The sequence below is a fragment of the Coffea arabica genome, chromosome 3e (assembly GCF_036785885.1).
Source record: "Coffea arabica cultivar ET-39 chromosome 3e, Coffea Arabica ET-39 HiFi, whole genome shotgun sequence".
Lineage (NCBI taxonomy): Eukaryota > Viridiplantae > Streptophyta > Magnoliopsida > Gentianales > Rubiaceae > Coffea > Coffea arabica.
In genome coordinates, this window is record NC_092315.1 from 47057249 (window position 1) to 47074228 (window position 16980).

The following is a 16980-nucleotide window of genomic DNA, read 5'->3' on the forward strand; positions in this document are numbered from 1 at the left end:
ATGAAGGTTCCAATTGGTCCAGTTACAAGAGTTCGTGCCAAAAAATTCAAAGAGTCACTTCAAACTTTGGTTTGTGTTGCTCAACAAAATTGGAACTTACAAGTCACTTGAAGGGATCGAACTTGAACAAGCAACTATGTATAACCTCATTCAAGTTGTTGAAGAAGGATCTGTCAAGGAGTTGGACTAGACTGTGGATCAAGCTTGGCAGATCAAGGATGGCTCGCTGTCTTTAATTCGTTTGTTTTGATTTGAGTCATTAGTTGGCTAGTTTAAGTCCATCGTTTAGTTAAGTTTATTAGCTTAAGAAATTCAGCCAGTCTTGTTGGGCCGATACTATAGCTAGTAGATAAGATAAGTGAATCGGATTTGTCTAAGTACGGTAATCTATGCTATATATTATTTACCAATGGATATGTTCTAGAAGATTTTTAATAATATGACATCTATTATTTTCCAAGATTTTTGAATCATTTATTCTTTAACAAGTTTAATTAATGTTATCTAATACTTATCTATTGGTTTAATTGAAATGCTTAAATATGATAGGAAAAAATTGTGGTTAAACTAACTTATTAAAAGCTTGTTTATCTGTTAGTTTAGCAAGGTTTAACTAACTTAGTTAAAAAAACTAATTAAAAAATTCTTTACTTTAACGTTTCCTATCGAGTAATAAAAATCGTAGGGTCCGTTTGGATTCTTGTTTTTGGGCCTGTTTTTGAAAAACTGTTTTTCACAATCCAAATGCTACAGTAAATGTGTATTTCAAAAACAACTCCAAAAACATCAATATCCAAACAATATATCAAAAACAACTCCAAATACATATTTAATATGTTTATTTCAATTTATATATTTCAATTATGTATAGGATATATATATTATATTAATTTAAATATATTTATTTATACATATTATAAATATTTTACTTTATATAAAATATATTTTTATATATTTATATAAATATTATATATTATATAAATTATATATATTATAAATATGTTATTATACATTTATATAAATGTTATATATTATATATATTTAATATATACATAATATATATTATATATATTGAACATTTATATAAATGTACATTTAAACATAATATATATATTTATGCATATTTATAATATACATTTAAATTATGTATTATATATAATATAATACATTTATACATTTATATTAATATACATAATATTAATTACACATTTATACATAATATTAATAAATGTATACATTTATATTTATTACATTAATACATTTATACATAGTATTAATATATATTTATAATATATTAATTTATACATTTATATAATATTCATTTATAATTTATACACATTTATAATAATATACATTTATATATTTATAAATATATTTATATTATGTATTATATATAATATAATACACTTATAATACATTTATATATTTATTTATAAATATAATATATAATAAATAAATATAATACACTTATTTATTTATATATAATATATAAATTTATTTATAAATATAATATACTTATTTATTTATACATAATATATAAATATATTTATTTATAAATATTTATAATTGTATTATAAATGCATAAATGTATATAAATATAAAAACATAAAAATTATAAATTATAAATTATAATATACATTTATATAATATTCATTTATAATTTATACACATTTATAATAATATACATTTATACATTTACAAATATATTTATATTATGTATTATATATAATATAATACACTTATAATACATTTATATATTTATTTATAAATATAATATATAATAAATAAATAAATATAATACACTTATTTATTTATATATAATATATAAATTTATTTATAAATATAATACACTTACTTATTTAGAATAATATATAAATATATTTATTCATCAATATATAAATATATTTATTTATAAATATTTATAATTGTATTATAAATGCATAAATGTATATAAATATAAAAACATAAAAATTATAAATTATAATATACATTTATATAATATTCATTTATAATTTATATATTTATAGTAATATACATTTAAACATTTATAAATATATTTATATTATGTATTATATATAATATAATACATTTATATATAAATATATGAATATATTTATTTATAAAAGTACAAATATATTTATTTATAAATATTTAAATATATTTATTTATAAATATTAATAAATGTTTTATAAATGCATAAATGTATATAAATATAAAAATATAAAATTTATAATTTATAATTTATACATTTATATAATATTCATTTATAATTTATGCATTTATAAATATATTTATATTATGTATTATATATAATATAATACATTTATATATTTTTATATAAATTTATTTATTTATAAATATTTATAAATGTATAATTATATATTGTTATAAAAATATAAAAATTATAAATTATAAAATACTCGAAAATATGTTTTAAAAATACATCTAAAAATAATCCATAAAACATCTACAGTAAAAGCTTTTTATATAATTTTTGAAAAACAACCCCAAAAACAACTAATCCAAACGAACTTGTATTTGAAAAACGAAATGCTACAGTGCTGTTTTTGAAAAACAACCCCAAAAACAGCTAATCCAAACGAACCCCTAGTTAATTAGCTATAAAACTAAATAAAACACATCAAAACTAATCAATAAAATACACTAAAAACACACGTAAAATATACTCTTATCAATTTGTTAATGTTGTGCAACTTGTGTCTTGAAATCACTAAAGGATGCTTCTTGAAGTTTCCAATGTCACTTTCACAGAAACTAGCCCAAAATTGATATGTAAATGAGTTGGAAAATTTGCGTAAAAATTGAGCAACTGGCTATGCAAGTTGCATAGCTGCCTTAAGAATACTCAAGGTCAATACGCAGGTGTAAGGTCACATATTGCACCCCCGTATTGGTTCTCCTGTGTTTTGTTTGTCCTTTTTTGCTCCAACTAAAATGAGAAGTTTATCATATTTTCCCAGCATATTTAGGTCGTATTTTTTGATCAGAGAACTGTACTTGTTTGTTTTATCATCTCTAACATTTTTAAGCTTGAGCTTCGGTAGAGTTTAATTGGTTTGTTGAATATGAAAGCAAATTAGATAATGAAAATTATTGGATTAGAATTTAGATGGTGGAATTATAAAAAAATCGGACATGTTAGCCTTATATAGCATAACATGTTTAGTATTGCAGAAGGTTAAGTGATGAGTTTAAAATTTTTAGAGCATTAAAAAATTATAAAATACATACCGTACTGTTAGTATTAGAAAACTTCTAGAATGTCTCAACTAATAAATAGGTAGATTAGGGAGGCATATAGATAAAGTAGTTTAACTAGATTTTAGTAAAAATATACATTTTGTGGTTTAAGTGATAAAAATTGTATTTCTATGGATTTTAATGGTGAAAACTTCATGTTTTTGTAGGTTTAATGACTCAGTCATTAAATGGCATGAATTGAGAAGAGAATTGGATGATTATTGATGAATTGAAGTGATTTAAAGAAGACACGAAGTGCAAAACATTCCAAGGAAGAAATGCAAGTGAAGACGGTTTTGACACCTTGTGGTATTTTGGCTATATCTTCAGTTACAAGTATCGGATTGAAGTGATTCTTATGTATTTTGAAGCTAAGAAATAGATCTACATTTGGTATGAGACATCGAAATCTAGTTCAGTCGTTTTCCTTGTCAAAAAGTCGAAATAAAGAAGTGCATGTGCATGGTCGAAAGCTGAAATAGAGCTCTGACTAGTTGAGGGTATTATGGTCATTTCTTGGATCACAGAGCTTCAAATTAGATTATTCTCGAAGCATTGGAAAGTTAATTCAAAGGCTTATAACTTTCATGTTTTATATAAGAGCTAGTTCGGCCTCTATCATTGAGAAAATAGCAATTGAACTGATGCCAAATTTACAGAAGTGAATACGCAACCCTTGCATACGCGAGCTGAAATCGCGTATTCCAAGGTCGGGTATTCTCTCTTGATTTCTGCAACTAGGTTATCAACTTGATTTGTTTTCACACTACTTTCCAACTCTACTCTAGATAATAATTTCGGCTGCACATGTTCAAGGGACATTTTGGAAGAGAAAAGGAGCTTTATATCTTCTCCAAAAACCACTTTTTGACTTTCTTAACACAAGGGATGTAAGAATCATTAGAAAAAGAGAATATGATATTTTAGAGGAGTTATGATCAGATTTTAGCATTAGAGCTTAGTAGTGAGTCTTTTCTTGTTCTCTCTAACTAGACCTTTTGTGAGAACAATTAGAGACTTCATTGTACAACTCATTTTGTTGAAGAAATAGAAGATCATTGGGAGCTTCTTCACTAATTTTGGTTAAACTTTCTTTATCTATCTTTTTATTTATGATTCAATATGTGTTTATACAATGAAGTTATGTTCTTTCATGTTATTTATCATATGAGTAGCTAAGTTCCTAAATCTAGGGAGCAGATGAAACTTATGGCTACTTTGATAATATTGGAAATGAATCCCTAATTAAACAAGAGTTGTAACAAGAGGTAAATCCAATTGTTTGTATCTTTTATGCCATAAGTGGAATCTGTATCCCTAGACTCAAGTATTTAGTCAATTTTTTCCATTATTACCTTGCAAATATCTAGTTAAGACTAGTTAGGTAGTAGTAATTATAACGTCTCTTTCTTAAATTGATTATTAGTCTAAATAATAGAGTAAGTCTTTTTCTTTCAATACAAGTCGATGGTTATTTTTTTGCATTACTTTGGTTTTTGACATTTTTGTATAAAAATTCTTTGGGTGTTGCATAGTTTCATTTATCTCATTGGATTTTATCAAATGACAGTTTCCTCGATTTATCGAAAGGTGCATATGTATAAGTTTTTATGTTATGTTAGCATTGGAAGCTAAGGCAACCGGGATACAATTTACGGTGCAAGGTCTGGTTTTGCAGCATCGAGGAAAAAATATCAAAATACTCATGTTTACCCGTTTCTCGAAAGTCAGACGTATCGAATGGTGGTGGCATTATTTTGATTGTTTCACATGGCAAAAATAGGAAAAATTATTTTTGTAATGAAGTCAGGGATTGTCGCCCAACAACTAAACATTCAGGATTCAAATAGAAGAGGAGGTGCAAATCAAGGCCTTAAGAAGGAGCAACAATGCCACAATGCAAAGCAAATGATTGATTGCATAAAAATTGATTCAAACTGGGGCAATTTTTTAGAAGATTTTTCAGGTAAATATTCAAGATTTTTTTTCATGCAATAATGTGGCTTCTATAATCGTTAGCCTCGGTTTTAACCCACTAACGTGCGTTAGCATCGGGTCCAATCCACTAATGTGGCTTCTATATCCGTTAGCATTGAGTTTATCTCACTAACGTGTTTTTTCTTTCACCGTTAGCATCGAGTTTTTCTCACTGACATGTGCCCTTTTTTTCTATCACCGTTAGCATCGGATTTAACCCACTAACGTGGCTTCTATTACCGTTAGCATTGGGTCCAACCCACTAACGTGGCTTCTATGTCCGTTAGCATCGAGTTTATCTCACTAATATATTTTTCTATCACCGTTAGCATCTAGTTTTTCTCACTAACATGTGCCGTATTTTTCTATCACTGTTAGCATCGGGTCCAACCCACTAACGTGGCTTCTATATACGTTAGCATCGAGTTTATTTTACTAACGTGTTTTTTCTGTCACCGTTGACATCGAGTTTTTCTCACTAACGTGTACCATGTTTTTGTATTACTGTTATATCGGATTTATCCTACTAACGTGTCTTCCTACCTCGGCAGGTTTCGATTGTATCCCACTGACCTTTTTTTTTTTATCTTGTTGGATTGTATCTCATCAATTTCGGCAGACTTGAATTTTATCCCACTGACTGTTTTATCTTGTTGGACTTAGGTTGTATCAACCCAAACCCAACCTCGGCAGGCTTGGGTTTTATCCCAATAACCATTTTATCTTGTTGAGTTTGGATTTAATCCCACCAATCTCGGCAGGTTTGGGTTTTATTCCACTGACCGTTTTTATCTTGTTGGGCTTAAGTTGTATCCCACCAACCTCGGCAGGCTTGTGTTTTATTCCACTGACCGTTTTATCTTGTTGGATTTGGGTTGTATCCAATCAATCTCGGCAGGTTTGGATTTTATCCCACTGACCATTTTATTCTGTTAGTCTTGAATTTTATCCCACCAACCTGGCAAGTTTGGATTTTATTCCACTGACCGTTTTATTCTGTTGGGCTTAGGTTCTATCCCCCTAACCCTTTTCTTTTTTAGGTTTAGGTTTCACTAGTCATTTCTATCATGATCAGAGCTAACAGATAAATAATTTGGTGTCTATGTCTTTGTCTCAAATTTCTTTGAAATCCAGACAAAAAGGGGCAAGCTGTAGACACCAAAATTTCATTTTATTTTATTCATATTTTTGTTTATTTTATTTTTATTTTTATTTCTTTTCTTTTCTTTTCTTTTCTGTTTCCTTTTCTTTCTTTCTAATTTTTTCTCTCTTTTCTTTTTTTTTAAATGATTTCCCTCAAGAAAGAAAGAAAGGAGAGAAAAGAGAGGGAGAAAAAGAGAGAATTTACAGAAAATTTTGGCAAAAAGGGCTGTCTTTCAGCCCATTTGGGACGAATTTATCTCTTTCATTTTTGCTTGATTCGGGTAGATTTCTGTTTCTGCGAACACTAGGTAGTTAGGAGAAGGAGTTTTGTTTAGATTACTTTTGCAAATAATATTGAGAGGGCTCCCGAATTCAACCCCAAATCTCGCTGCTTCGTTTCACTGGTGCGGGTTCGAAGCCGCAACGAAGCAACCCCAGCACCTATTTCACGTCGATTCCTATCCTAATTTCGATCCAAAAAGCTTCTTCAGGTATCTTCTTGAACTCACGTCTTAATTCCTTCCACCTTTATTCGTTGTTGGGTTATCCTCTTGCATTTTTGTCGCTGCGGTTGATGGCATTTTCTTGCTGTTTTTATATGTTTTTGGTTCTTCTCTGTTGCTTTAATCTTGCTGAGGGAGTGTTTTGTCATTGGATTTTATTAAGAAACGAGTTTGAAGTCTTGGTGTTGAGTTTTGTTGAATAAATCAATGGGTTTTGCTTTTCTAGGTAAAAGAAATCTTTCTGGGTTTGCATAAGCGCCCTTTGGAGTTGCAGAAAGCTACAAACAAGATGCATGGAAACCTTTAAAATTTGTGTTTTGCCCCCTGATGTTTTAGATATTTCCATTATGGCCCAAAAACTTTTACAATCGAACCATTTATGCCCCTATTGAGTTCTGATCCTATTTTCCATGTTTAAATGCGTTTTTAAGTAAATTATTTCTAGGATTTAGGGTATAATCAGTCTTTAATAAATTTTAGTAGAATCTTATCTAATTGGATTTAATAAAAATAGTTGGAGGGTTGGATTGAGGTTTGTTTGGTATAAAAATCTGGTTTATTTTGCTTGGGTTTTAGAAGTGGACTTTGGCTTACCTTTTATGGGCTTGAGCATGGGCTTGGCAGATTAAACCCCATTTATTTGGTTGGATTTTGTTTGCTGAAAAATGAGGGCTTGCGTGCATATTTACTTGGATTTCCGAAGAGGCCAAAAGGGGATTTTAGCCCAAAAAATTAATAAAACGGCCCAATGGCCTGTTTGGCTAAGAATCTGGTCACAAAATGTTCATAAAAGTCCCTGACCTTTTGAATAATTATACTAGAGCCCTAAAAACTTTTAATTTCTTTCAATTAGGTCCTTAATTTAATTATAAATAGGTTCCTAAACTTTATTTTTTCAATTTTGGCCCCTAATCTTTATGATAATTACAAATTAATCCCTAAACTTTCTTAATTTTTTCAATTAAGTCCCCACTTGTTTAAAATTTTTGAATCTAGATTGCTTGCTTTAATTGTTCAATTTCATGGTTATTTCCATCTCTTATGATTATTTGTTACTTAAAGTGGTGCCTTGACTTTTTTTTTTTGAGGGTAAATAAGAAAATTTTCATTTCATTAGGTCAGTAATTCAAGAGAGGTACACTCTACACATTTAGTTTTGATATTACTTGATCCTATGTGTTCCTATGTGATTTATGTGTATAATTGAATGTTTTTTGAATGTTTTCTTTATTTATTGATTGTGTTTCATTTATTTATTCGCTTTATTTGTTTTTAATTTTGTATATTTATTTTAATTTAATTTTTTAGGCAATTAAATGCCAAATTGTAATAGTTAGAGGATTCAAGACATGTATTTAGATAGAATATGTAATAGTTAGGTATTTATTTTAGTTATTTTATTCTTTCCCCCCTTTAGATTGTGGTTAGGGCCTTCAAATGTAATAGTTAAGTTTTTATTTGCTCTTATTTGTTTTGAGTGTTTTGCATGCTTATGTGTTTATGTGTTACTTGCTTTCTTAGAACTTTGCATCTAGATATCATGCTTATGTGCTATGTGTTATATGTGATTTATGTGTTTATTTGCTTTATTATGTTTTATCTTATTATAATAGGTGCATAACGTCACCACACTAGTCCAACGCTAGTTGTGGCTCTTTTCCCGACTCCACACTAGTTCAACACTAGTTGTGGCCATTTTTTTTCGATTTCTTAGTAGTCCAACGCTAGTGAGAAGTTATAGATATGGGCGTCCAATGCTAGACTTTTAGGAACCATCCACGCGCTAGATCATATTTGTGTGACAATCACTACATTTTCATGCATATTTTCTATTTTTTAGATTTTTTCCATTTTTGCATGACATTTCCCTTATATGTATATCACTTATCCCATATTTCCCCTATATGTATATTCCTTACCCCTATATGTGAAACATGACATTAGAGTTGCATTTCATTTAAGAGAATTAGAACTAGGTTAGATCATTTGCTTGATTAGATAGAAAATACCCTTCAAATATGGGATATGACCGAGTATGGCTTTCTAGCCTTAGCACGCTCGTATTCTCTCTATAAAAGGAAAAATAGAGTCATGAATCTTAGTTCCCTGCACCCATTATGATGCATTCCCTTAGGTCTTGTATATTATTTTCTTTCTTTTTTTCAAGTCTCATAAGTTGCATATTCGTAACATATTTAAAGAATCATTGTTGGGCGTCGCAATTAATGCGATTTGCACCAATCAAGTTTTGAAGAGACATATTGACCATTCCGATATACATTAGATTTAGGTTTGTATTCATATAGTGACATCCAAATGTGATAAATTTTTATGTTAAAATAAAAAATTTTTTGACTCAATCACACAACTAACCTTGGTTAGGTTGAAAGGGTGTGTTGGATTTTATCCTTGTCTTTCCTTTCTTCAACCGTGACTCTCGAATCTTTTTCTTTGATTTGCGTAGATTTGGAGTCGTTTAAAAAAGGTTTTCTCTACATTTCATTTAAAATTCATTTTAGGTGATTTGATACACCTTAATTCAATACCAAGTGGCGACTCCTATTTTTCATTAAAAATCCTTTTTAAACTACTATTTTTGGGTCAAAATCGTCACACTTTTTAAGTCTTATTTAGGCCGATTTCTCTTTATTTATTTTCTAATCAAAAACTCATCTTAACTCAAAATAAACCAAAAATCATTTTTATAAAAGCTGTTATTTTTTTATTTTTTAAAAAATGGGTGCGACATTAAGCATATAATGTCCAAATAATTAGAGAAAGCAATTAAACAATCATATAACTCACTCCCAACTTAAGGACTTAAATAAGTATAATTAAATGCTAAATAACACCTTAACCATGAGTTTTAGCCTTAAAAAGGTCATTAATTCTCCTTTCACCAAAATTCTAGAATAATTATGCCAAAAATCAAGAGATAAGCAAATTAAACCTAAACTTAGCATGTAAATACCCTAGAACAATCCATTTTTCTCATAAAAATTTCTTTAATCCAATTAACTCAAGAATTTAGCTAATAATTATCAAGTCATATTAATCCTCAAAATTAGCTAAAAATTGCTAAATTCACCAAACTATCACAAACCCATGAGTTAAATATCACCAATAATCATCAATAACCTCAATAAGCACAATGTAAATCACCAAACTTCTTAAAATGAAGAAATTTGAAATTATCCAAAAATTAGAAAAAAAAGTGAAACATGGCAAGATTTAAATGACAATATTTGGTGAAGATTTGTTACCTCAAACTTGTTGGTTGATGATTATAGATGCAAATGGTGAAAAAACCCCAAAAATCTCACTCCAATTCGACCTCAAATGGAGAGTTCAAAAATTTGAAACCCTTGTTCTTGTCAAACTCAAATCCGTATTAAAGTTTGTTTTTGTTGAAGTTTAATCTATGAAATCATCTCTAGAGGTACAGGGAAGTGTTTTGGTGAAGTTGGTTTAAAGATTGAATGGTGAAAAGAGTGATTTTAGTGAGTAGTATGTGTTTTAGGTGTGACTGTGTGTGAAGGTTGAAGGAGAAAGAAAGAAGAAAAGTGTGCACGTTTCTAGCCAGAATCCGGCCGATAAGAGCAAAAAATTTTCTGTTTTGTGCATATCTGGCCAGAAACTGGCCGGATTTGTGGCTGGATTGCTACAGAAGAATCTGTTTTCTGCAATTTTTCCTCTAGTTTTTTTGCTTGATCAAGTTTCCGCACTCATCTGATTTTCAACTATTTTCATGTTCTTCAATAAAAATTTACTTTAAACCATAAAAATGTGCTTTTCTTAACCAAATGCTTGAAATCATACATCAATTTAACTTTAGCATAAAGCACTTTAAATGCATCAAATGAATATGAAAACTTCCTTTTTGTTTCCTTCTACGTTCTTTCGCATTTGAAACAAATTGCATGAACCCTTGTCATTGCCATCTATAAAACACACAAAAACATTAGTTAAACAACTAAAATCTACTAAAAACACAAAATCGTTGGGTTGCTTCCCAACAAGCACTTCTTTAGAGTCATTAGCTTGACTATAGCACCTTATTTTTTTTAGGAGATTTAGTTAATGAATAATCCACCATTAAAGGACGTGGTGGATCATTAAAAGGTAGCTTAACAACTAGAGCCACGTGTTCTAATGATATGAGAGGTGGAAGTAACTTACCTAATTCAAGTGAGTCATAGATATTACCTTGGATGTACATCACTTGAGTACTCACCAAAGGAGATGTCATGAGAGTTTCTTGGGCAATAATACCTTTAGAACTTACACCTTCAACACATTCCTCAAGAGGGGTTATCAATGAGTCGTTAAGGCTCACCTCTTGAGGTTCCATGTTAGCTCCAACGATACTATCATGTGAAATGGACATTTTTTCATTGAAACTCAAATTAAATTCATCGTTTTGATCATAATTTAATCCATTGTCACATACAACATTCCCACAATTCATAATAAGGTCATTTTGCATATTATTAGAAGAAATAACTTCACACAATACATATAATTGTTCTTGTATTCTACAAAAGTAGCAGTTAATTCATCTAATCTTTCCTCAACCCTATCAAAACAATCAGAAGTTGCATTAGCTAGCTTTTCTATAGTTAAATCAAATTGATTAGAAGAATTTTCTACAACTAGCTCCCAAGATGCATTAGAATCATTAGCTAATGGTTCACTTTCTAATTCCCAAGGTAGAGGTGCATTAGCTAACTTTTCTATTGCCAATTTTCAAAATGATTTTGATTCAAATTGAACACATTCAGGGGAGTAATCATAAAAACATGGAGAATCACTAAAGTACATCGATTATTCCAACCATAAGCATAAGAATTGCCCCAATTAGGACCATATTGATCAAGATAAGGATTGCAATGCCCAAATTCATCATAATAATCCACATTTTGTGCTTGTCTACATGTATGAGTAGCATGATAACCTCCACACAAGTCACAAATTATATGATAAGAATTAAAAGTATTAACATTCCTCTTTTGCTCAATCTCATGCTTAATGTTGTCCATTTGAACTTGTAACATAATAACATCAAATTTTGCCTTTAAGCACTTTAAATCATTTTCAAATGACATACCTTTGATAATTTTTTGGTTACCTCTATTCAAGGAGCTTTGCACGTAGTAACCATTCATTGTCGATCTTCTATTTCTCATGCATTGTCCTCCAAATTGGCCTACCCTCCTCATAAAATTGCTTTTAAACCATTTAAAAACAAAATTAGTAAGAAAAATAGGTAATAAAACACATACACACATAAAACATAAAAATAAAATAAAATTCAAGACAAACACAACAAACTAGACTCAATTAACACGTTAGAAAACTAATAAAATGTCCAAACTAATAAAGTTGCTCTTCACACCGATATTGCCACTAATCTTCCCCGCAACGGCGTCAAAACTTGATGGGATTTTGACATAAGTACAAGTTTAAATCTAATTTATACCCATTTTGACTGCAAGTATACAGGTCAACTAGTAGTTTAGGGCATATATTGGGTCGATCCCATAAGAAAGATTGGACAATTACCGGCACTAGTAAAATTTCTCTATTATTTAGACGATCAATGACTTAAAAGAAATAAAACTATACTAAACTTATGCAAGAAAATAAAAAATGAAAACTCCTTAGGTTATGGCATTCCTAATTACTCATGCAAGTGCTATTTTTAAATCATTAAGTACTACTATCTTGGTTAGTTATGGCGTAATTTCCTTATGTATGTGAAATCTGCTTTCGTAGTAAATCAATTATATTTATAACTAATCCATACCTATCTCGTGGTTATGAATTAGTTACAAGTTTATTTCTTCTATGAAATTACATGAAATGAATCACTAAAACCACATAGGTGCACATCTACTCTCGTGAGTGTACTCCCTAGATTTAGCACTTCTTGAACTAGTGTTAAATCTCAATTTTCATTGAAGAAACAACACCTTTAGATAATCACAATTAATGGTACCAAATTAATTATGATTTAAAGAGCAAAAGTGCTAAATAACTTGCTCAAAATAATAGAAATAAATAGCCAAATAATAAACATTAATAATCATAGAAAGTTCAACCAAACCCAAGGCATAAACTTTGAAAGACACATAATAAACATAGAATCCAAGACTTGTATATTAACTAAATTTGGAATCAAGTACAAAACATAAAGAGTTGGAAAGGAATGTAACCCTTGTCACATGAGTTCATCTCCTTGCCTTCTTCATCCTCCAACATCTTCTTCATCTAGTTAATAAACAAGAAGGATGAACTAACTAGCTAAACTATCCTACACTATACTAACCTAACATTAAGAAAATGTAAGAACTACATTTTTGTGATATTTCTTGCACTCTCCAAGCTCTCACTATCCTTGCAAGTCCATGGCTATTTATAGATGATTTAGTCAAAAAATGAGGCTTTAAACATCACTTTTACAGCTGTAAAGTTATTGTCACATGTCCCTTAATAGCTGTGAATTATTGGAGGAGGAAACAAGTTGTGCAAGTGGAGAGTAGCCTTTTCTGACCATAATCCGGCCACAAATCCGGCCAGAATCCAGTCGGATTGTTGGCCTAATTACTCCCCTGCTATTCTTCCCAATTTCTGTTCAATCTTCAATATTGCTCCAATTTTGCCTCAATTTCAACTGAACTTTTGTTGATGATAAAAGCTGAATTAACTCTTTATCAAAACATAAAACTTGTAGTTTTTTGAGTTAGCTTTCCAATACATCAAGAATCACCTCTTTTGGCTTTTTGTAGTCTAAGAAATGACTGAAACCCCCTTCACTGCTCAATGCCTTGTCTCAGCTTTGACCATAGAAGATTAGCTATTGTAATTTAGCTTTTTGACCTAGAAAACCTTCAAACTGGATTTTGATATCTTCATATGAATTGTAGATCTATCTCTTAGCTTCAAAATAGTTCAAGAATAATCTCAATCTGATTATTGTAGCTCAATTTATAGCCGAAATACAAAAATATGTCAAAACTATCAACTTCCTTTTCATCCAAATGAAGTATATTTCCAACTCCTACACAAATTATGGACAAAATGCAAGTAAAAAGTGATAAAAATCTCATTTAAACACTTAGAAGTATTTTAAACTAATTATAGCCAAAATAATCCATTTTCTTCCAATAATATAGCCAAAGTGACTAAAAATAACATAAAATATCATTCAAATATAGCGTAAATTAGTCACTTATCATTGGAGTCAGTAAATACCGTATTTTTTTCCTATGTCACGGTTGGGTCAGAGTCATTTGACGTAAAACTAGGTAAGACTCGTTTATAGAAACCTTTGGTACAACATTTTTAAGCTTCAGCTTCCATATTTGATTGTTACTAAAAATTAAGTTGCAAGAAATTTCCATATCCGGTGTTACAGTGACTATACGAAATTGGGAACATGGAATGAAATGGCAACACTGTGTACTGTGGTTCGACATTGTAACGTCTTTGTTTCTTTAAACTTATTATCTGAGCATTGCTGCTTCTTTTCTTCTCTTGCCGAGAAATCTTGGTAAATTGAATCTTTTGTACATGACAATGTCGTCAAAGAATAGAAGTCAGGGGTGAAGAAAACTTTTACTTCCTCGTCTGGAATCCATCCAAACGATGAACCATACGAACGGATTACTAGTCCATACTATGACCCCAGTACGAGGCAGTATGAAAAGTACAGCAGAAAGAAGGAGGATTCAGTCTTGGAATAGGATTCGGAGTCTGATGAGAAGAGGTGAAATGGGAGGCAGACTATGATGAGAATAAACATGTTTACGATGACCAGGGGATGGATATTGCAGTTGGTCAAGCTGGATAGTGAAACTAAGGAGGAAGAGGAGAAGCAAAAGGCTCCAGAAGAGTCTGCCCATAATAGTTATTGGGGGAATCAGCAAACTACGCACCATGAGAATTGAGAGGATCACCAGCATGAACTAACACAATATTCTTATAATCAGTGGGAAGAAACCATTGCCCGTGAATATAATCATCACATTAGTATTGGCTCTCCCAAGAATTCTAATTATCAGTATTGATAGAACAAAAGTTAATGTTTTCCTGTGATTTCATATTCTATTTTTGGTAATTTTTGGTAATTTTGGTTTTTTAGACTCTTTGGGTTGCTTAGATAAGTAAAATTTTGGTACTCGGAATGAGTATTTTGTGTGTGCATGTGTGTGTGTGTGTGTGTGTTTTTTTGGTGTGGTTTGTTTGGCAAGAACTTGATTCTATTATTTTTCACCTACAAGTTGGTCGTGCTTCAAATTGAGAGGTTTGCTTCGTTATTGTTACTATTAAAAATCATTAGTATTATCAAACTCTTGAATTCACAGTCCTTGTGCTTTTGGAATATAAATTACATAATTTATTTTTCAATATGGGATGCGAACATCCTATAACACTATAACATCAAATTATAGAATCTCATATCAGGACAAATTGAATCTTGTCTTTTCCACGATGAGCCTTTGAGTAAAAATGTGCTGCATACTCCGAGTAGAGACACTCTTTATAAAGTAGTTTTTCTCCGGTGCTCTCAAGCACTTCTTCAAAAGGTGCGATAATTGCACAAGGTGTTGGACCTACAAAAAATGGCATTGAAATCCTATTGTGATTTTTACTAACAGTCACAAAATGCTCGATACTCTTGTAGCGGCCATTGCTCATGATTTCTAGAGCATCACCAACATTTATCATAAAGCTCCATTTATTGGAGCGACATGTATCCACGGATCACTTTCTGATTTCCGAACCCAAAAACCTCCTATCACACCTTGAGAAAGTATAGTGACAGTGATGAGTCGGAGTGACGGCCTATGCCAATAGCAAGCTCAGGTTGGGAACATTTCGGATAATAATTTAAATTGACTCCTTTTGTACCCATAAGCACTGAGTGTTTTGTTTCTTCAATCTCTTTCACATTCAACCGCTTCAAGAGGATTTTTAGTAGCTTTTTAACAAGTACTTCGCATGATTTTACATATTCCAACACTTTTTTCTGGAAGCCCAACAAAAAGGACATCTTTATATAAGAATTATTAGGGCAATATATAATAATATACTGCCAAATTGTGATTGTAAAATCTATATGAAAAATCATTTAGAAATTTACTTTTTTGAAGTAATGGAATCCAAATGAGTAAGTTCAAGAATCCAATATCATGAGAGGCAAAGAGGCAAAGTATATAAGAAAAGTTTCCATTCTATGTATAATACCTGCAAATTGGAGGCCAAAGCCCCAAGGCCCCTTCATCAGAAACATACGTAAATGTAAGTTTGTCATGCCACTCATGAATCTTCTTAATTTCTAGGAGAAAGCTTGTTCGAAGAGAAACGTTTTTGCTTGGAGAGTTGTTTATGATATATTTCAATTTTTCAGTTAGTGGCAATTCAAAGAATTCACGAGCTGCATTCCTTAAATTTGAAAGTACCTCAGTAGAAATCCCATGATTAACAAGTCAGATCAATCTCCATCCTCAGATGCATCACACACCATGTTCTCAATATTAGGGTCATATCAATTTGATATATCGATCACGGGTATGTATTTTTCTAAACTATTGTCAACATTGAACCGTTCTTCAAGTGATTGAATGAATACCTGTGGCAGAGTTTTAAGGTCCATCTCAGACAGGCCCTTGACCCCATGACCTTCGTTTATTAGTGCTTTGATATTATTTGAATTCAAAGCAATTGCCGTCTTTTTCAAATCGGCCATTGGAATTTATGGAGTTAGAATGGTACTCGTCACTAGCTTATCTGCAAATGAATAGTAATTGTTTCAGAAGTTGTAGATAGTCAAGTTTTAGTTATTAACAATTATCCATAGTGTATAATGGTTAATCATCGGTGAGTCCCAAATGTAGCTGGAGTTATAACTCCATTGTAAAGCTATATTGCAAATCAATAAAAAGTGACATTTTCAAAAAAAAAAAAAAAAAGCACCACAGCATTTACCAAGCCGTCAATATCTAAAAGTGCCTGTTCCTTTTCCACCTTTTCCTTTTCCACTTGCAAGAGCCTATTTGGACCTATTAAGAGACACACAAGTTAAAAAATATTA

At 30.5% G+C, this 16980-nt stretch overlaps 1 pseudogene; it reads right to left on the reverse strand.

Moving 5' to 3' along the window:
- Positions 1–15341: 15341 nt before the first annotated feature.
- LOC140038580 (feruloyl CoA ortho-hydroxylase F6H1-3-like) lies at positions 15342–16635 on the reverse strand (annotated as a pseudogene).
- Positions 16636–16980: the final 345 nt, after the last annotated feature.